At 34.8% G+C, this 19,783-nt stretch overlaps 1 protein-coding gene and 1 non-coding gene across 2 annotated transcripts in view; one reads left to right on the top strand and one right to left on the bottom strand.

Annotated features, from left to right (window-relative positions):
• The window catches only part of GBE1 (1,4-alpha-glucan branching enzyme 1), a 275,660-nt gene that overhangs the window by 244,568 nt on the left and 11,309 nt on the right, over window positions 1-19,783 (top strand). The window lies entirely within an intron of this gene.
• Window positions 11,104-11,292, bottom strand: LOC112208892 (U2 spliceosomal RNA). Its single transcript, XR_002943438.1, has one exon. It is a non-coding gene; the product is annotated as a U2 spliceosomal RNA (small nuclear RNA).

Here is a 19,783-nt window from a genome sequence, read left to right as displayed (position 1 = left end):
TACAATAAATAGAAATGTGGGTAATGCTGAGACCTACATGTACTTAATAAATAGGCAGGTTTCATATTTCATGCTTAGAAAGATAAAATACATTTTCCTGATGTATTATATTCACTTAAGTTTTCACATTGTTTAGCTGTAAAGAAAGAAACATAATGCCTTTTATATCATCAGAATCATTATTATATTTCTTTAGTGGCATTTATTCACCTAGAACATTATCAAGTTGGCATTAAATCAGAAAGAATACTCTGTTCCCAAGACCAGAGTGCTCTTTCTAATGCATTTGAACAATACAAATGATTATACCACATTTTAAATGATGTGGGGAGAATGTGAGTATTAGGGCCCCTCTTTTGTGGGCCTTCTATTTGCTAATCATTTTTATAAAGTATTCAGTTTAATATAGTATAGTAATAATGAAAAAGTTTGAAACGTTGCGATAATTACCAAAATGTGATGCGGAGACATGCAGTGAGCATATACTGTTGGAAAAATGGCACCGACAGAGTTGCCCAGCCAGGGTTTCCACAAACTTTCAATTTGAAAAAAACACAGTGTCTGCAAAGCACAATAAAGTGAAGTGCACAAAGCAACTTGTGACTGTATTTTGGGCCACACTATAAGGCACGTTGTAGAGACTGAGGCCTTTAATTAACTGAAGCCTTCCCTCCAGCCCATGGCAGGTAAAGGTTAAGCAGTGTTTTCCATAGCCCGTATTCTTTCTATTACACCCTGGTGCCTCCTTCTGTTCCTGGAGTATGTACATGTGGTTGGGGGTGGTAGCAATGGTGGTATTACTGATGATTTATTTCTGTAATGTTCAAAATAATTTTGAAAATACTTCTGGTAATATAAGTAGAATAAGAAAATTACATACAGACTCGTGGCCCAGGCAGGTTTCTTTCTAATCAACTCACTTTTCTCACTGCCCTGCCATAACCTCTGACAAATTCTTCCCCAGAAATTCTTCTTGGTGATCTTGTTTGCCATCTTCCACAAGAAGAAAAATAATTTTAAAGCAAAACTTACATGCGAAGGTCAATTATTGTGATTTTTTTTCTGTATTCTAGAGTAGAATATGAATGTGTCATGGTTCTATTTTCAGAGTTAAACTGATGTATTACATCAGTTTAAGTTAATACATGATATACAATAGAAAATTTAACCCCCCCCCCAGCTTATTTATAAAGTATTTGTGTTGGTATATACAGATAAATATCATTCTGAGACCATAAACAACACAAGAATCAAATGTTTAAATTATTTATCAGCATACTTTTGAGGTGGGAGTGGAAATGATAGTGTAGTAACAGCCCCCTTTCCAAATGGCATTTCAAACTGTTACAATGTTGAGACATTAAGAGGAGTGTTCATGAGGTGTGGCTTGTGAAGAATATGTGAATCTAGGACTAAATCTTTAAACCCAAGAGAGCAGAGGTATAAATAGTTGAATTTGACCAGAGATAGTTGAAATATTTTCATTAAACCACTGCAAGATGCACTTTTTAAAATGTAAATTCATACTCTGACATTTGCAACCTGTACACAGAGTTTCTAATAAGCAAATAAGGTCACTTGGATGATTTACTGCAGTGTGATTGCTGAAGGCAGAGATGTTGCTGTGAGTTGCTTGGTTTACAGAAGGCTTTGAAGTGTGGTGATGTAACACTGTGTTTATTAGAATCTATGCTTTTTGCAACAAATAAAAACAAAGGACTTAATTTAGGATTAGCTAACTACCACATTCTATCCAGATTATATATGTAAAGGATAATTTCTGGTCTGACTAAATAGAGCATCTCAACTTTCTAGTTTTCCAGGTTTTAGATACTTTGGTAAAAAAGCAAATTCAGGGTTTTCTCCAGAAGTTCTACACAGTGACTTTCACCAGATACGGGCATGTTTCTTTTTCCTTTATGTTATGCTGCAATTTATTGATGATGAGCTTTATGAGAGCTGAGACAGATGATCCTACTAACAATTTTATATTTAATATAGGTCCTCCTTTTTTAAAATAGCTTCATAATGGATGCATGCTCATTGCTTAGGTTCACTTTCTTTAGTTTTGAAATGACTAAAACTTTTAAACATAGAGGTCCTTTTGATCATTTTTTCATTGCTAAACACTGTCTAACAATCCCTATGATTTAATGATAATGACAGACCAGTACCCTCACCTCCCTGGTCATAAAAAGCCTATGATTTAGCTTCATTTCTCTACCCAGGAATTAGGGATGAATCACCAAGTAAGAAAAATATTTTGCATGATTAAAATATTGCAACTGCTATAACACTTTTAGATTGCCTAAATATATATTCATAAGATTATAGGCAGTAATGAATAGTGAGCAAGCCCTTACTTCACATGAATGTATTTAGTTTTGGGGTTTTTTCTTGAAGGGGGACCAGGGTCCTGTTGTTTTGAATAGCCATCACGGTGCTGTCAAATATTTAACAGCAGTTCTGGTTTTTTTGTTTCATAGCTCAGTTGTGCAATGACGGTCTCTTCACTTCAGAAAGTCATCTAACAATAGCCCAGTCAAAATTTCTGTCTTCTATTTCTTGCCCTTCTGGAGGAAAAATATATCAGAAATATTGTCATAACCTTTAAAGAAGACAGTGCATAATCACCTAGTAATAGTATCCTTCATTGGGGTTGGGGGGGGAGGAACATTTGTGCCCAAGGTGATCATTTTCATCAATTTTTAAAAAGGAGATACTATTATGTGTTTGGAAACTTCGAGATGGATGATAAGACAGAGTATTACCCATATATCAACAATGATATGTTTACTTGGAATACACTAGGTACCTGTAAACAGAGAGCTAAATCTCTGATAGGAGTATGGATAGAGGGTTGATGAACTGATAGACTGACTGACAGATGGAAGGATGGATGGATAAATGGAGTATGTAGCTACCTAGTGGTGAAATAACTCCTGAAGGTTTAAAATTATGTAATTAAAAGACAAATAGTACTAAAATGATTTGCTTCTCCCTTAAAACAGTAATTTAATTAAATGGTATAAAAATTGATAAGCTATTATCAATAAAATACATCATAATTTTGTAGAATTCACAATTAATGTATTATTATACTATGATGTGCTTGCTGAGCAGATCTTCATAATAAGATCTACTGTCTCTTATAAACTTAATATATGTCCTGCACTCTGAAAGTATTTTATACTGATTACCACATTAGCTAACCATTTATTTTCCTAGACTGCAAATATGGAAGAAGGCAATCTACAGGCATAACTTGGAGACAGTGCAGATTGGGTTCCAGACCACTGGAATAAAGCAAATATTGCAATATAGCAAGTCACACAAATTTTTTGGTTCACAATACATATAGAAGTTATGTTTATACTATACTGTAGTCTAATAAGTGTGCAATAGCCTTATGTCTAAAAAACAATGTACATGCCATAATTTAAAAATACTGTATGCTAAAAGATGTTAATGGTCATCTGAGCCTTCTGTAAGTCATAATCTTTTTGCTCATGGAGGCTCTTGCCTTGATATTAATGGCTCCTGACTGATCAGGGTGGGGTTTCTAAAGGTTGTGGTGGCTAAGACAACAATGAAGTTTATTACATGGATTGACTCTTCCTTTTATGAAAGATTTCTCTGTAACATGTGATGCTGTTTGGTAACATTTTACCCACAGTAGAACTCTTTCAAAATTAGAGTGAATCCTCTCAAACCCCACCACTTAGTTGATAAAGATTACCTAGGTTTATATTATATTCCAAATCATTTGTTGCCATCTCTGGCATCTTCATCAGTAATAGACTCCATCTCAAGAAACCATATTCTTTGCTCATCTCTAAGAAACAATTCCTCATCCATTAAAGTTTTATCATGAGACTGCAGCATTTCAGTCACGTCTTTAGGTTTCACTTCTAATTCTAGTTATCTTTCTATTTCCACTGCATCTGCAGTTAGTTCTTCCACTGAAGTCTTGAGTTCCTCAAAGTCATCTATGAGAGTTGGAATTAACTTCTTCCAAACTCCTATTGTGTTGATATTTTAACCTCCTCCCATGAATCACAAATGTTCTTAATGGCATCTAGAATGGTGAATCCTTTCCAGAAGATTTTCAATTTGCTTTGCCGAGATTCATTAGAGGAATCACTGCTTATGACAGCTATAGTCTTACAAAATATATTTCTTAATAAGAGTTGAAAGTTGAAATTACTTCTCGATCCATAGGGTGCAGAGTGCATGTTGTATTAGATGGCTTGAAAACAACGTTAATTTCCTTGTACATCTCAGTCAGAGCTCTTGGGTGACCAGATGCTTTCATCAATCAGGTAATATTTGAAAGGAATCTTTTTTCTGAGCAATAGGTCTCAAGCTTGGGCTTACAGGCTCAGTAAACCATGCTGTAAACAGACATGCTGTCATCCAGGCTTTGTGGTTACATTTATAGAGCACAAGCAGAGTAGACTTTAGCATAATTCATAAGGGCATAGGTTTTTGGAAACGGTAAATGAACATTGGCTTCAACTCAAAGTCACCAGCTGCATTAGCCCATAACAAGAGAGTCATCCTGTTCTTTGGAGCTTTGAAACCAGGCACTGTCTTCCCAGTAGTTATGAAAGTCCCAGATGGCATCTTTCAATGGAAGCCTGCTTCATCTACATTGAAAATCCATTGTTTAGTGTAGTCACCTTTATCAATATCCTAGCTAGATCTTCTGGAAAACTTGCTACAGCTTCTACATCAGCACTTGCTACTTCACCTTAAACTTTTATGTTATGAAGATGTCTTTATTCCTTAAACCTTAAGAACCAGTCTCTCCTAGCTTTAAACTTTTCTTCTGCAGCTTCCTCACCTCTCCCAGCCTTCATAGAATTGAAGAGAGCTAGGGCCTTGCTGGATTAGGCTTTGACTTATGGGAATGTTGTGGCTAGTTTGATCTTAGATTCAGACCACCAAAAACTTCTTCCTATCAGCAGTAGGCTGGTGTTCACTGTCCTATCACTCATGCGTTCACTAGAGTAGCACTTCTTATTTCTTTGAAGAACTTTTCCTTTGTGTTCACAACTTGGCTAACTCTTTGGCATAAGGGACCTAGCCTTTGTCCTGTCTCAACTTTGAACATGCCTTTCTCACTAAGCTTAATCATTTCTAGTTTTTGATTTAAAGTGAGAGACATGCCCCTCTTCTTTTCATTTGAACTCCTAGAGGCTATTGTAGGGTTATTAATTGGGCTAAATTCAATATGGTCTTAGACAATACGGAGGCCCAAGAAAAGGGGAAGAGACAAGGGAACGGCCAGTAGGTTGGAGGAGTCAACACACACATTTATTAAGTTTGTGGTTGCATATGTGCATGATTTGTGGTGCCCCAAAACAATTACAATAGTAACAAGGATCACTGGTCACAGATCATCATCATAGACATAATGATAATGTAAAAATAATATAATTATGAATAGACAATCATATATTAATATATATTAATAATGAAAAAGTTTGAAATAATGCAAGAACTACCAAAATGTGACACAGAGACACAAAGTGAACACATGCTATTGGAAAATGGCACGAATACACTTGCTGGATGCAGCGTTGCTACAAATCTTCAATTTGTAAAAATGTGTATTTGTAAAGTGCAATAAAGTGCGATAAAATGAGCTAGGCTGGTGCAGTAGTATCATTGGCCTGAAAGATTTCACATTGAGCCTTTCCTTTTAAAGTTAGGCTTTACTTAGTTTATCCAAAATATATGTTTTTTTTTTCTATTTAAAAAATAAATTGTATTAGTCATCTTTATACCTGATACCAGTGTGTTTTAAATAGAGCATTCTATGTCTAAACTAAATTTCTGACATGGATGTTATATTAATTTTCCTTCTGGCCAGTAGAAATTACCTTTTTCAATGAGTATCTCCTGCCTGCCTAAGTGAGATATTATTCGTGTTTCTGACATTTTCCGTGAAGCTCTTCTTAATCAGAATCTCACAGGATCAAACTGAGTGGTCAGTGTTTTATTTACATAAAAGTATTACCTGAGTATCCCAGATGATTTCTTAAAATTAAGATGTGATATAATTACTGGCTCACTAAAATTACCTACGGGCTCCTAAGCATTTTTGAAAGCTGCAACCAAAAGAAGTTTCTGTTTCTCAGAGAAAGTTGGAAATATTAGAGCCAAAAACAGTGTGTTCTTGGAAGCAGTGGATTCAGTTGTAATCATGCATAAGAACCATCTCTAATTCTATTAATGTAGTTTCTGTTGGCCTAATGATGGGAAAATGCCTAATTAATTCCTATAAATAAGCATTAATTTACAAAATTAATTATGGTTATTTTTTGTAGTTATGTGGTATCAGCTGTTGAATAAGGAAAGTGTTTAGATAATATCAAATAAAATTATTTAATTAACATATAACTGAATGAAATGATTACACTCAGTACCTTTTATTGTCACACAATGATCATTTTATTTCAAGAACATTAATTAAAATGAAAAATTATTATGTTTGTATGTAAAATTATAAACATTACTGGGTTTTTTTTTTCTCATGTGTTCTTTGTTATTTAGAGAGAGAGCCAATTTTCACTTTGCCAGCCTCCCTATTAACATCTGTCCTTTTTGCCAGCCGAAGAAAACAAAGGAAAAACAATTTTCTCCTGTAGTAGCATTATTTTCTAATTCTGAAACATTATTTTCTTCAGTTTGTTCTCTTCTTCTAACATTTTTATTTCCCATTGGCTCATGTAACAAAGATCTCCAGAGGTAATAGGTATTTCTTGTTCTTATATTTGTAAACATAAAGAAATTTGCTCTCATTGCAAGGATAGTGGTTAGCTTGAGCTCTAGAATATTGACTATCTGAGGTTCAAGTTCCATCTCTGCCACTTAGTTTTGTTTTGAAAATAGCCTCTTTGTTTCTTGGTTATTATCTCTAGAACACCTATTCATAGAATTGTTGTCAGAATTAAATTAGTTCATGATTAGTTAACATGCATGCAAGGCTTAACAACAGTGTCGCCCACGTTTGAGCTTAGCAAGTAATAAGGGTAATGGACATCCTTACTGTCATCATCTTCTAAAAATGCATTAGAAACTTTATAATAAAAATGAATTTTTATAAAAAAGAAAGACAAGTAGGTACTAATCCTGTCTGTTGTCTTTTTTCTATTGTCCTACTTTTTGTTTTTTGTTTTTTTTGGGGGGAACAAAACAATAAACACCTTTATTACATGGGTGAAGACAAAACGAGGATATATTTGCCTTTCCGGGCCTTGATTTTCCTAAGACAGAACTCCAACTCTTTGCCCTCTAGCACATAGTGTTTTGTTTTTGATTTTTGTTTTTTCGCATGTCCTAGTTCCCATTTCACCACGACACAGTGATTCCTTTCAGTCCTTTCGCAGTACTGGAATTGAAACTCTTCTGCTCCCTGTTAAATCGCTTCCTCACTCTTGTACTATTTGCCCACCTTTCTTTCTTATTTCCCTTTCTCTGTATCCTGCAGCACTGTCTTGATTTCTTTTTCTTTCCACCTATTCTTCATGTTATCTTTTTTAAGATCTAAATCCATTTATTCATTTTTCTTGCACTTTTCCCTGAAAAATTCACCCACCCTTCAGCTATCAGCTCTATGAAGATGTTCCCTAATGATTCTCCCCACCTTGACCTATGCCCTATTCACCAAGCAGTGGGCAATTTTGTGATGTTTAATGACTGTTAGGCAAAACTGGGCAGCATGGAATTATAAATTTTTGAAACTGAAAAACTCTAGTATAACCCAGCTCAGCCCATTCAAATTAAACAAAATTACTTGGGTTAAGATATATATAAGCTTATTTTTTTTCAATTTTTATGAGAATTTAATTAGATAGTCGTATGAATCATGTGTCTGAAATACAAGCTTATTTTAAGAGATCAAAATTAGTACCAAAAGTTAAATTTGCATGGCAATTTACAATATGTGAATACTTTTATTTACATTAACCCATCTTATCCTCACATCATCTCCAGTGATACTGGTTAGGCAAGCATTTTTTGTCCTCAATCTACATGTGAGGATCAGAAAGATTTATAATTTTCACAAGGTTGTATTTCTAGTCATTGAATAAATGTGATTTAAATCTAGTTTCTCTAAATTCAGTACAGTTTTACATTTGGTCACCAGATAATTCATCTTTTTGTTGCCCTCTAGAAATGCCATTGAAGTACATGAAGTGTGTCTCACTAATTTTGGTTTTTTTTCTCTATTTATATTTGTAGAGGTTAATGATGCCTTTGACTAAATGTTTTTCTGCAGGGTAATACCATCCTGGTTTCTGACACTCAAAAGCACAGATGAATGTTAGTGGAAAAATTTTTTCCAGCTGTATGTATATATATCTTTTTAAGTTCTACTTTTATTTAGATTCATAGCATACATGTACAGGTTTGTTACATGAGGTTCTTTTGTTTGCTTGCTTTTGTTTTTGTTTGTGTGTTGCGAAGTTTTGGGTTGTGAATGATCCTATCAGCCAGGGAGTGAGCATAGCACCCAGTAGGTATTTTTTCAGACACTGCCTCCATCCCACTCTCCCGGCTCTAGTAATCCCCAGTATCTATTGTTTCCATCTTTATGTTCATGTGTACCCAATGTTCAGCTCCCACTTATAAGTGAGAACATGCAGTATTTGGTTTTCTGTTCCTGTGTTAATTCACTTAAGATAATGACCTCTAGCTACATCCATGTTGCTGCAAAAGATATGGTTTCATCTTTTCAATGGCTGTGTAGCATTCCATGGCATACATATACCACATTTTCTTTATCCAATCCACCATTCCTGGGCACCTACGTTGATTCCCTGCCTTTCCTATTGTAAATCGTATTGTGATAAACATACAAGTGCATATGTCTTTTTTTTTTTTTTCTTGTAGGACAATTTATTTTCCTTTGGATATGTAGCCGGTAGTGAGATTGCTGGGTTGAATGGTAGTTCTGTTTTCAGTTATTTGAGACATTTACAAGCTGCTTTACACGGGGGCTGAACTAATTTACTTCCCACCAACAGTATATAAGTGTTCCCTTTTCTCTGCAGCCTTGTCAGCATCTGTTGTTTTTTGACTTTTTAATAATAGCCATTGTGTCTGGTGTAAAACGGTATCTCATTGTGGTTTTGACATGCATTTCTCTAATAATTAGTGATGTTGAGCATTTTTTTCATGTGTTTGGTGAACGCTTGTATGTCTTCTTGTAAGAAGTGTCTGGTCATGTCTTTTGCCCATTTTCTAATGGGGTTATTTGGTTTTCGCTTGTTGAGTGTTTAAGTTCCTTATGAATTCCATAAGACTCTGGATATTAAACATTTGTCAGATTCATAACTTGCAAATATTTTCTCCCATTCTGTATGTTGTCTGTTTACTCTGTTGATTGTTTCTTTTGCTGTTCAGAAGCTCTTTAGTTTAAGTCCCACTTGTCAATTTTTGTTTTTGTTTCAGTTGCTTTTGATGAGTTAGCCATAAATTGTTTGCAAAGACTGATGTCAAGAAAGGTATTTCCTAGGTTTTCTTCTAGGGTTTTTATAGTTTGAGTTCTTACATTTAAATCTTTTGTCCATCTTGAGTTAATTTTTGTATATGGTGAAAGGTCGAGGTCTACTATCATTCTTCTTCATATGACTAGTCAATTACCCAGCACCATTTATTAAATAGGGAGTCCTTTCCCCATTGTTTATTTTTGTTTTAAAGCATAACTGATAAATAAAAATTATCTATATTTAAAGTACAGTGTGATGTTTTGATATACATATACCTTGTGAGATGGTTACTACAATCAAGCTAATTAACATATTCCTCACCTCACATAGTGACCATTTTCTTGTGTGTGTGTGAGAATGCTTATGGTCAGCTCTCAGCAAATTTCAAGTATATAACACATTATTATTAACTGTAGTCACTGTATTGTACATTACAGCTTCAGAACTTACTCATCTTATAACTGAAAGTTTGTATAAAATATCCCTGTGCATGTGTGTTTAAAACTCCCTTTGCTTATTTTTTATTTTTTATTTCCATAGGTTTTTGGGGAACAGGTGGTGTTTGGTTACATGAGTAAGTTCTTTAGTGGTGATTCAGATTTTGGTGCATCCATCACCCAAACAGTATAAAATGTACCCAATTTTTTAAATGCATATGGGGAAATGTTTACTTTGAATCTTTCTCCTCACAATAATTAATCTGATGTAGTTACGGGCTATGTGCCCAGAAGTGCTCAGGAAAGACTGAAGTGATGATGCAGATATGCACACCTGCAAGCTTTGCTTTACAGTTTTTCATGGGACACTAGTTTAGCCCCTGTTCTTCGGCTTTCTAAAGCACTGAGTGAGACCTGTACTGTGATTTTCTATCTAGTCTTAAAAGAGAAAGAGGACTATACATTAACTATATGTTACACCAAGTAAGTTAAGACTTCAAATAAAGAAAAATTATGTTTCTACCACCACAGCTAAAATAATCAGATTTCCAAATTTTAAATATATTAAAGTTTATGCACTTTGCAGGCTTTATCTGCAAGATGGTGGTAGAGTGGTAGAAACTGTTATACCTAAGAGCATATTCTGGCCCTGCCAAAATATTAGATATATTATTTTGACAAACCCCTTTGATGTTCTGTGCTTAAGTTCAGTCGTTTTTATAGAGAAAGCTAACCAGTAAAGTAGATATGGAAAGTCTTTGAGTTTGTGCTGACTTGAATAAACCTGGAATCATGTATCCATGTCAACTAAGAATTATATAAAATGTTTATCTTCAAGGCTCATACCAATCAGAATAGTTAACTTGAGAATTAATTGCTTCAAACTAACATGCATTTATTATAAATTATCCAAAATGAAGGATTTTTATATTATAAATATTCTGTTATAAATTTATAAGGAATATGAAGTCTTTTAAAATGTCTAAGTTAAACTTTATAGGTAATGAAATGGAATTGTGATAGAAGTTATATTTATACAGATCTTACATGTTAACTCTGTGAAACAAAGGGAAAAATTCAAGTTTGGTCTTTGATGACCAAAGTAGTATGAAATTATTTCTCAAAGTTTAGCAAAAACATGCATAGATTAAAAATTAAAACCCAAGGAGGAGACTGCAAAGGAAAATAATGAAAAGACACTCACTCAAATGCCAGATTCTAATCTAGGTCCTATATGGCAGAGAAAAAAAAGAAATTTCTTATATAGATTGTATTTTAATAATGAGAGACAAAAATTCAACTGATAAGAACAGATACTACACTTGATCTTAGCCAAAAGGCTGAGAAGCAAAAATGTAATAATTAAATTTATAATATGTTAAAAGCTGATAATACTATGGTGAAAAATCAAGGCAGGTGCAGGAGAGTGTGTGTAGGTATTTAATTTTCAGGTAGGATTGTCACCAAAAGCTCTCTCAGTATTTCTCATAAACTTGAGAAGTACCTTCTTTTTTATAAAAAAAAAAAAAAAAGACAAACCCTAAAATTTAAAAAAAGACTCTAGTCCTCAAAGAGTTCTATGTACTGTATGATTAAACTTTAATGTAAAAATTTTTAAATAGCAAATTCTAGTGAGAACAAAGACACAGAGAAAGAGGAATAGAAATAAAGATCATAAAGGAAGAAGAGGCCAAGTCAAGTATAAAAAGTAAAATAAAGAATTAATAGACCCACTTTTATATTTTTCATCTCTTGAGACAGCAATTTAAGTGAGCCAGGGTCTATAGTAATAATAGCCACAGCAGCTAGTAATTTGAGTACTTTTCCCAGTGCTACATAGGGTGTTAAGCACTCAATAATAGATTGCTTCAGTTAATGTCTACACCCACCCTCTGATGTGTTACCTCCATTTACAAATGAGAGACTGAGCCTCCAGGAAGTAAGTAACTTACTCAGAGACACACAGTTAGCAATTGGTAGGACTGGAATTAGAATGCAGTTGTTAGACCCTAAAGCTCATGGAGATACTCACCATATTTTAGTGTTTTAGAATGCTGTCTCCTATCCCTGTCTTTCTGCCTGAAATGGCTCAGATAATGCTTTCTTACTGCTTATGATTGTCTTTATTTTTCAGAGACGTCCCCGTTTCCAATTATGTTTTTATTTAGCTATATTGCAGTTGACTGCATTGAAGGCTGTTCCCAGAGTAAGTTTGTTTGGGGGAAGGTGTTTATAGCCTGAATCAAAATTATTTTGAGTTTAAAAGCACAATTTTTTTAAAAAAAGGTGTTGAGTCTGCAGGGTGTAAACTCATTTTGATAATAAAAGATGTGGTTAAAAAGGTGAATAAAAATCTGTTATTTTTTTCTTTTTCAGTTTTAAATAATTGCCATCGCTTCATCAGATAATTGAATTTACAAGTTCTTTGGATAATCCTAAAGGCACAGACAGACAGCAGCAGTTTTAGGAAGAGGTTAGTGCAGAAGTGTGAGCACATTTTTCTATTTTTCTTCCTTCTCAAATTATTGAGAAACAGTGACACTTTTTAGTTTAAGTTATATAATCTTCTAGGATACAGAAAAGTTTCTAAGTAGGTTAGTCAGAAGTATTCCGTAAAGTATTTAGAATAATTGTCCTATTTACATAGAGAAATAGGTAGTACTCAAAATTTTGTATTACCATTTGATTTGCTATTTACTGATGTGTGTCATTAAGCATGCTTAAAAATAATAATTTGCATGAAAATACATTTCAAAAAGCATAGTAATCCAATAATTAACTTGGTAGATAGTGACATTTGAGCCCCTCATCCTTTGAGCTTGTTTTATTGCTATTTTGCATTGTACAGTTTCTAAAAATGTATGGCCGAAGAAGCATACTTGCAGGGATTGGAGTTTATTTTGTAGTGTAAAACCAGAAACCTTTTGTTGATGAAATGAGCACATCCTAGACTATAATAGAAATATGCTTCTGTTTTGCACTTAATTAAAATGTACGGTTGTCATTTAAACTTTTAACGAAGACAGTGTTCACACATTTGAATGCATATTTAGCTTATTCATGAAGATCTTGCTTTTTTCAAGGTCATTAAAATTTTAAGATAATCTAATAACAACAAATATATATATATACACATATATATATACACACACACATATATGTATAAAGAAAAAAGTTGCATTTGGCTTTTTTTGTATTTTAAAATTTGCTTTGATTACATTCATTAGTAAGTTCTCTGTTTTTTTGTTTGTTTGTTTTTGAGACGGAGTCTTGCTCTGTCACCCAGGCTGGAGTGCAGTGGTGCAATCTTGGCTAACTGCAAGCTCCACCTCCCAGGTTCACACCATTCTCCTGCCTCAGCCTCCCAAGTAGCTGGGACTACAGGTGCCCGCCACCACACCTGGCTAATTTTTTGTATTTTTAGTAGAGACAGGGTTTCACAGTGTTAGCCAGGATGGTCTCGATCTCCTGACCTCGTGATCTGCCCACCTCGGCCTCCCAAAGTGCTGGGATTACAGGCGTGAGCCACCGTGCCCGGGCAAGTTCTCTGTTTAATTCCACATTACTTTCTTATAAATTTTATTTTAGAAATATTATAATATTGGGGGATTTTTAAAAGCTAAAGTCAAGGAGATAAAAAAAAACTAACTGGATATTTTCCATTGAAAGAAATATAATCATAAAGGTCACATGGCCATAAATAGTTTTGAAAAGTAATTAAAATATCAGAACTCTCATTTTTTTTGACTTATGTTTTAAGTTCAGGAGTACAAGTGCAGATTTGTCATATAGGTAAACTTGTGTCATGGGGGTTCATTGTACAGATTATTTCATCACCAACGTATTAAGCCTAGTACCCATTAGTTATTTTTCCTGATCCTCTTCCCTCCTCCCACCCTCCACCCTCTGGTAGGCCCCAGAGTGTGTCGTTCCTCTTTATGCGTCCATGTGTTCTCCTCATTTAGCTCTGCTTAAGTGAGAACATGCAGTATTTGGTTTTCCGTTTCTGTGTTAGTTTGCTAAGGATAATGGCCTCCAACTCCATTCATGTCCCTGCACAGAACATGATCTCATGCTTTTTAATAGCTGCATAGCATTCCATGGTGTATGTGTACCACATTTTCTTTATCTAGTCTGTCATTGGTGGACATTTAGGTTTATTACCTGATTTTTCCATTGTGAATAGTGCTGCAGTGAACATGTGCCTGCATGTGTCTTTATAATAGACTGAATTATTTTCCTTTGAGTATGTACCCTGTAACGAGATTGCTAGGTTAAATCGTATTTCTGTCTTTAGGTCTTTGAGTAATCACCACACTGTCTTCCACAATGTTCAAACTAATTTATTGGTAGGAATATATCATTCCTACCAATGGTGTTTAAGTGTTCCTTCTCCACAATCTCGCCAGCATCTGTTATTTTTTGACTTTTTAATAATGGCCCTTCTGCCTGGTGTGAGATGGTGTCTCTTTGTAGTTTTGCATTCCTCTAGGGATCCGTGATGTTGAGCTTTATTTCATATGATTGTTGGCTGCTTGTATATCTTCTTTTGAAAAGTGTCTGTTCATGTCCTTTGCCTACTTTTTTGTTGGTGTGTTTGTTTTTTTCCTTGTAAATTTGAGTTCCTTATAGATGCTGAATATTAGAACTTTGTCAGATGCATAGTTTGCAAAAATTGTCTCTCATTCTGTAGGTTGTCCATTTACCCTGTTGATAATTTCTTTTTCTGTGCAAAATCTCCCTAGTTTAATTAGATCCCATCTGTCAGTTTTTGCTTTTGGTGTCTTCGTCATGAAATCTTTGCCCTCGCCTGTGTCCTGAATGGTATTGCCTAGGGTGTCTTTCAGGGTTTTTATAGTTTTAGCTTTAGATTTAAGTCTTTAATCCATCTTGAGTTAATTTTTGTATATGGTGTAAGGGAGGGTCCAGTTTCAGTCTTCTACAAATGGCTAGCTAGCAGAACTGTCATTTTTAATGATGACTGTTTAAGTTTAATGTGTACTCTAGATCACAGAAGTAAAGATAGAATTACCTAAATAAGATACACAAATACACACACACATACACACACACACCCCCACCACGACACCCCTCCACCACACACTAACAGACCTGCACATTCATTATCTATGTAGCAATATATCACAAGTCTTTGCCACTCCTGCATTTGGAAAGAGACTAGAGAAAGAAACCGAAAGTTGTAGTTCATAGCCTTTTCTGTGATTCAGGACAATAAAGTAGGCATAATTTGGCTACGTTTATAAAATAAATGGACAGATCTATTTGAGATGCTAGATAGCTATAACCTTAGGTTTTCTGGAGTACAACCAGCAATAAATAAAATTCAATCCCTGTAACATAAAAAGGGAAGGATTGTGTTGGAACATTGTGGCAAGCCCTGTGCTGTATAGATCTCTTCAGACTACTAAAATCATAAAACTCTCCTTGCTTTTCAGCAACTGTTCTTACCCTACCAGACATTTGTTTACATTTCCATTAATTAAAACATTCCTTAGAATTTTGAACCTGATATTTTCTGCCTTCGGTATAAATTCTCTTTCCTGGGGTCACTTAGCTCCTGGACATTATTTTAATCATGGTAATATGAATGGATTGATTAAAGAATTAGATATAAAATAACATGCTAAATTCATATTCCAAAAACCTACATTATTTCACATTTTAGCCTGTCTTCAGTTGGAATGTATCTTACAATATTGATGTGGTAGTGATATTTTTTCACTTTATTAGAGATATATAAAATAATTCATCTTGAAATGGGTGATGTCTTAGATTTGAAGATACATTGTAACTTACCCGCTCTGCCATCGTTATAGTCGTCTAGTCACTGGAGAACTCTTCTTTTTGTCACTCAATTTGAAACCTCAAGGGTTGTACCTTACAATAAATTTCCTTAGCTTCATCAGTGGGAGTGAAGTGAGTTTAGTGCAGAATGATATAAATGATAGTACTTCTTACATCAAAATCCTTATACTTTGAACAGACACTTTATCAAGTGCCTGAGCAAACACAGCAGCTTTTGAAGTATTTGAAGAGCCATTGAATTTAAGAGTCTTCATGCCTTCACTGTTCTTTAATCTTATTAGTACAGGCCTCCTTCAGAACACTGGCTCTTCCTTGGTTCAAATTTAAGGACATGGATTATAAAATAATGGCTGAAAACTTATCTACTTCAACCTGTTGATAGATATATCAAATACTTAGGAAGCTCTTGAATTTAAAATAAGAAATCATAATATTTTAAAATGCTATCCAAACTGATAGGGACCTATTTGATCTCCTTTTAAAAAAAAACTATTAAAAAATTTTCATTCTTTTCCCACTGTATTTTTTTCCAGTTGAACAAGGTAAATTTTATGGTCCAGTGTTTTGTATTTACTAATAAAATGATCAAATGGACCAAATAAGAAATGGACTAGAACAAGTATAGTAAATCTCAGATATTCAGACCTCAACATTACTTCTAGGAATGGCAATCTTGTATATCTAATTATGTCAGTAATTTAGATGGATATCATTTTATCTGATTTTTCTATTTTTATTCTTCTCTTATCATTTTCATTCTGTCCTCTTTATGCTTAGAATGTGATATGTTTTGGATATTTGTCCCCTTAAGATCTCATGTTGAAATGTGATTCCCAGTGTTGGAGGTGGGGCCTGGTAGAGGTGTTTGGGACACGAGGGAGGATTCTTCATGAACGGCTTGATGCCCTCCCCATGGTAACAAGTGACTTCTCACTCACATGAGAGCTGGTTGTTTAAAGGAGCTTCACTTCTCCTCCTTGCTCTCTCTTGCTCCCTTTCTTGCCATGTGACATTCCTGGACCCCTTCTCCTTCTGCCATGAGTGTAAGCTTCTTAAGGCCCTCACCAAAAGCAGATGCCAGCACCATGCTTCCTATATGTATGGTCTGCAGAACTGTGAGCCAAAATAAACCTCTTTCCTTTATGAATTATCTCAAATATAACAATATGAAGAATTTCAACCTGAGAAATAAACAAGAAACTGTATATGAAAACACTGCCGTATTCTTGGCATAAAATTGGTGCCGCATATAGAGAGTAAAGTAATCAGATCTACATTTGACTTACGCGCACCTCCCAACTCTACCACTTAACAAGCTGTCTGCCTTTGGGCACAACTGCTCTCCCCTTCCACTTCTGATTCCCTAATTCAGTCTCAGTTTCCTTACTTTTGAGTACTGTCACTTGTACTTCTGAAACTCAGTCTATGTCTCTCCTTTCCCACAGTCAGAGATTAGCCATACTTAACTATCCTTGGACTGTTGTTAGACTCCTGACTGCTTTTCCCGACTTAGTCTTTCCACCGTCTGTTTTATAGTGTTTACAACCTCCGGGTTAATTTTTTTTTATTGTGATACACTTTCTCAAGAATTTTAAACACTATCACACTTAACTAATAAAATAAGTCTTAAGACCCTAACCCAGCCTTCAAAAGTCTTCATATATGGCTCATCCCTCATATTTTTCTTCCTTGACTCTCCCTCTCATTGCATATTGCTTTTTGTTCTATTTACGCATGTTCATATGCATGCCTAATCTCCCTTTACAGGCTGTGAGTCACATGTACATGAAGACCATGTCTTCGTTATTTTTGTTTCTTGCACAATATCTTGTACATTGTATGTACTTAGTAAATGAATGGCGGAGTAAAGATAATTTATTGTACTTTCCTCAATTATAAAAAACAATATATGTAATTTGGCTTTTCTTGGTAAGTCAGTGTTGTCATTCTGAATATCAGTTTCAAAGTTTTATTGGGAAATTGGGAACCTATTATGAGAAGGTCCTCTGCAAGGCATAGGGAGGTAGCTATGGATAACAGATGACCTTTTAAGGTGTCCTGCTAAATTTATCTTGTGTGCTATGTATTGGAAACCATATAACGAAGGTAGTTTAAAATAAGTATACATTGGCTTTGAGTCATATTTTCAGAGATAAATTTTCACAGAAAAAGGATGATGTAGGAATTGTGGTGCTGTGTGGGTCCCATATCATGTATGTACATATGTGTGCATCTGTGTGTATGTGTGTGCACATGAGAGTGAGGGAGTACCCAAGTGAGAGAACATGTAAAACAAACAAATCAGTTGCTCAAATAACCTGCTTGAAAAGGCTTGTTCTAATTCTAAGCAGTATTCCTAAAACATGTAGTTTCCTGATACTTGAATAATATATGGTAGCAATTCACAATTATAAAGCTCTTTCACACGCATTACCTTTCACTTAGTGTTTAAATTTGTAGAAATTTCTGGATTTTAAAGGAAATTTCTGGATTTTCTAAAGGAAGCTATTGTGTTCCCTGGGCAATGTAGACATAGAACTGGGTGATTGCACAATTGGATGCAGAAAATTTTTTTCTTTAAATTATAGGCCAGAGAAACATGTCTAAACCGATGTTTTGAAACTTTCTCTATGGCTTTTATAAGCTTTTCCTTTATGGCTACCAATTATATAAAGTAAGTAGATTCTAACACTTTCAATATGATGATCTCTTTCAGTGTCAAAGAGAAATGAATCCTTATATAGCAATTGTTCTTTTACTGTCCTTTGATTGAGAAAAGTATACACAAAAACTATTAAATTTTGTGACTTTAAAATTGCATTTTTTGGTGTGTGAAGCTCAGTCTGTACTTTATTGTGGGAAAAGCATGTAAAATGATGGACACATGATTTTTATTTTACTATAACACTGAAAATAACGATTAAATATTATTTAATTCTGTGTCAGAGAAATAATTTTGTTGAGAACATTCTCCTTTATTAAGAGAGAAAAAAAAAAGCATTCCAGGCATGGTAGCTCATTAATCCCAGCACTTTAAGAGGCCGAGGTGGGCAGATTGCTTGAGCTCAAGAGTTCGAGACCAGCCTGGGCAACATGGTGAAACCCCATCTCTACGAAAAATATAAAAATCAGTCTGGTGGCATGTGTCTGTGTCTGTGATCTCAGCTACTTGAGAGGCTGAGGTGGGACAAATTGCTTGAGCCCAGGGAGGCAGAGGTTTCAGTGAGGCAAGATCGTGCCACTACACTGCAGCCTGGGTGACAGCCAGACCCTGTCTCAAAAAAAAAAAAAAAAAAAAAAAAAAAAAAAAAAAAAAAGGGCCCCTAAGTAAATGAGGGAATTCTTATTTTTAGTTTTGCAACCTTAAATAATTTTCCTATAACATTTTAAAAATTGTAATTCAGGTGACTAAAATGAAAGTGTTCATAGGAGGAAATAATCATCTCTACTATTAGTGAGAAGTTGAATTTGGTTAGGAACGGGTTCAGAACATGCTACCCCAAAATATGCCACTTTGGCTTATTGATTATTTTGAGCTGAAGCTGTTTGAGAAACAAGAGATGGAGAGAGAGCTCTTTGATCTCCTCCTTTCTACCTAAAAGCAAATCATAAAATTGCCCATGAAAAAGTTGTCTTTCCTGTGCCAGGAATAGGAGGACATTCTCATCACCAGACATTGGGAAGCCATGCCGAAACAGACCTGTACAAACAAACCTACTAAAATAACCCCTGTCTTCCATCAGTTTCCCCCATATATTTCCTCGTTGTTTTCCCACAATTTACTGCCCCCCGCACAAGCTCTTGTGTCTTGTCACATTCCCATAATTGATCATTCATTGTGTAAAAGGCACATTAAATGTTTGGGTCTAATGGTTTCTTTCCTTTTTTCTTTTTAACTTTTAGGTTCAGCGGGTACATGTGCAGGTTTGTTACTGGGCAAACTGCCTGTTGTTGGGGTTTGGTGCACAGATTTTTTTGTCACCCAGGTAATAAGCATAGTACCTGATGGGTAGTTTT

The sequence above is a fragment of the Pan troglodytes genome, chromosome 2, assembly GCF_028858775.2.
Source record: "Pan troglodytes isolate AG18354 chromosome 2, NHGRI_mPanTro3-v2.0_pri, whole genome shotgun sequence".
Classification (NCBI taxonomy): domain Eukaryota; kingdom Metazoa; phylum Chordata; class Mammalia; order Primates; family Hominidae; genus Pan; species Pan troglodytes.
Note: the sequence above shows the minus strand (reverse complement) of the source record. Positions and strands in the feature narration are given on the sequence as shown.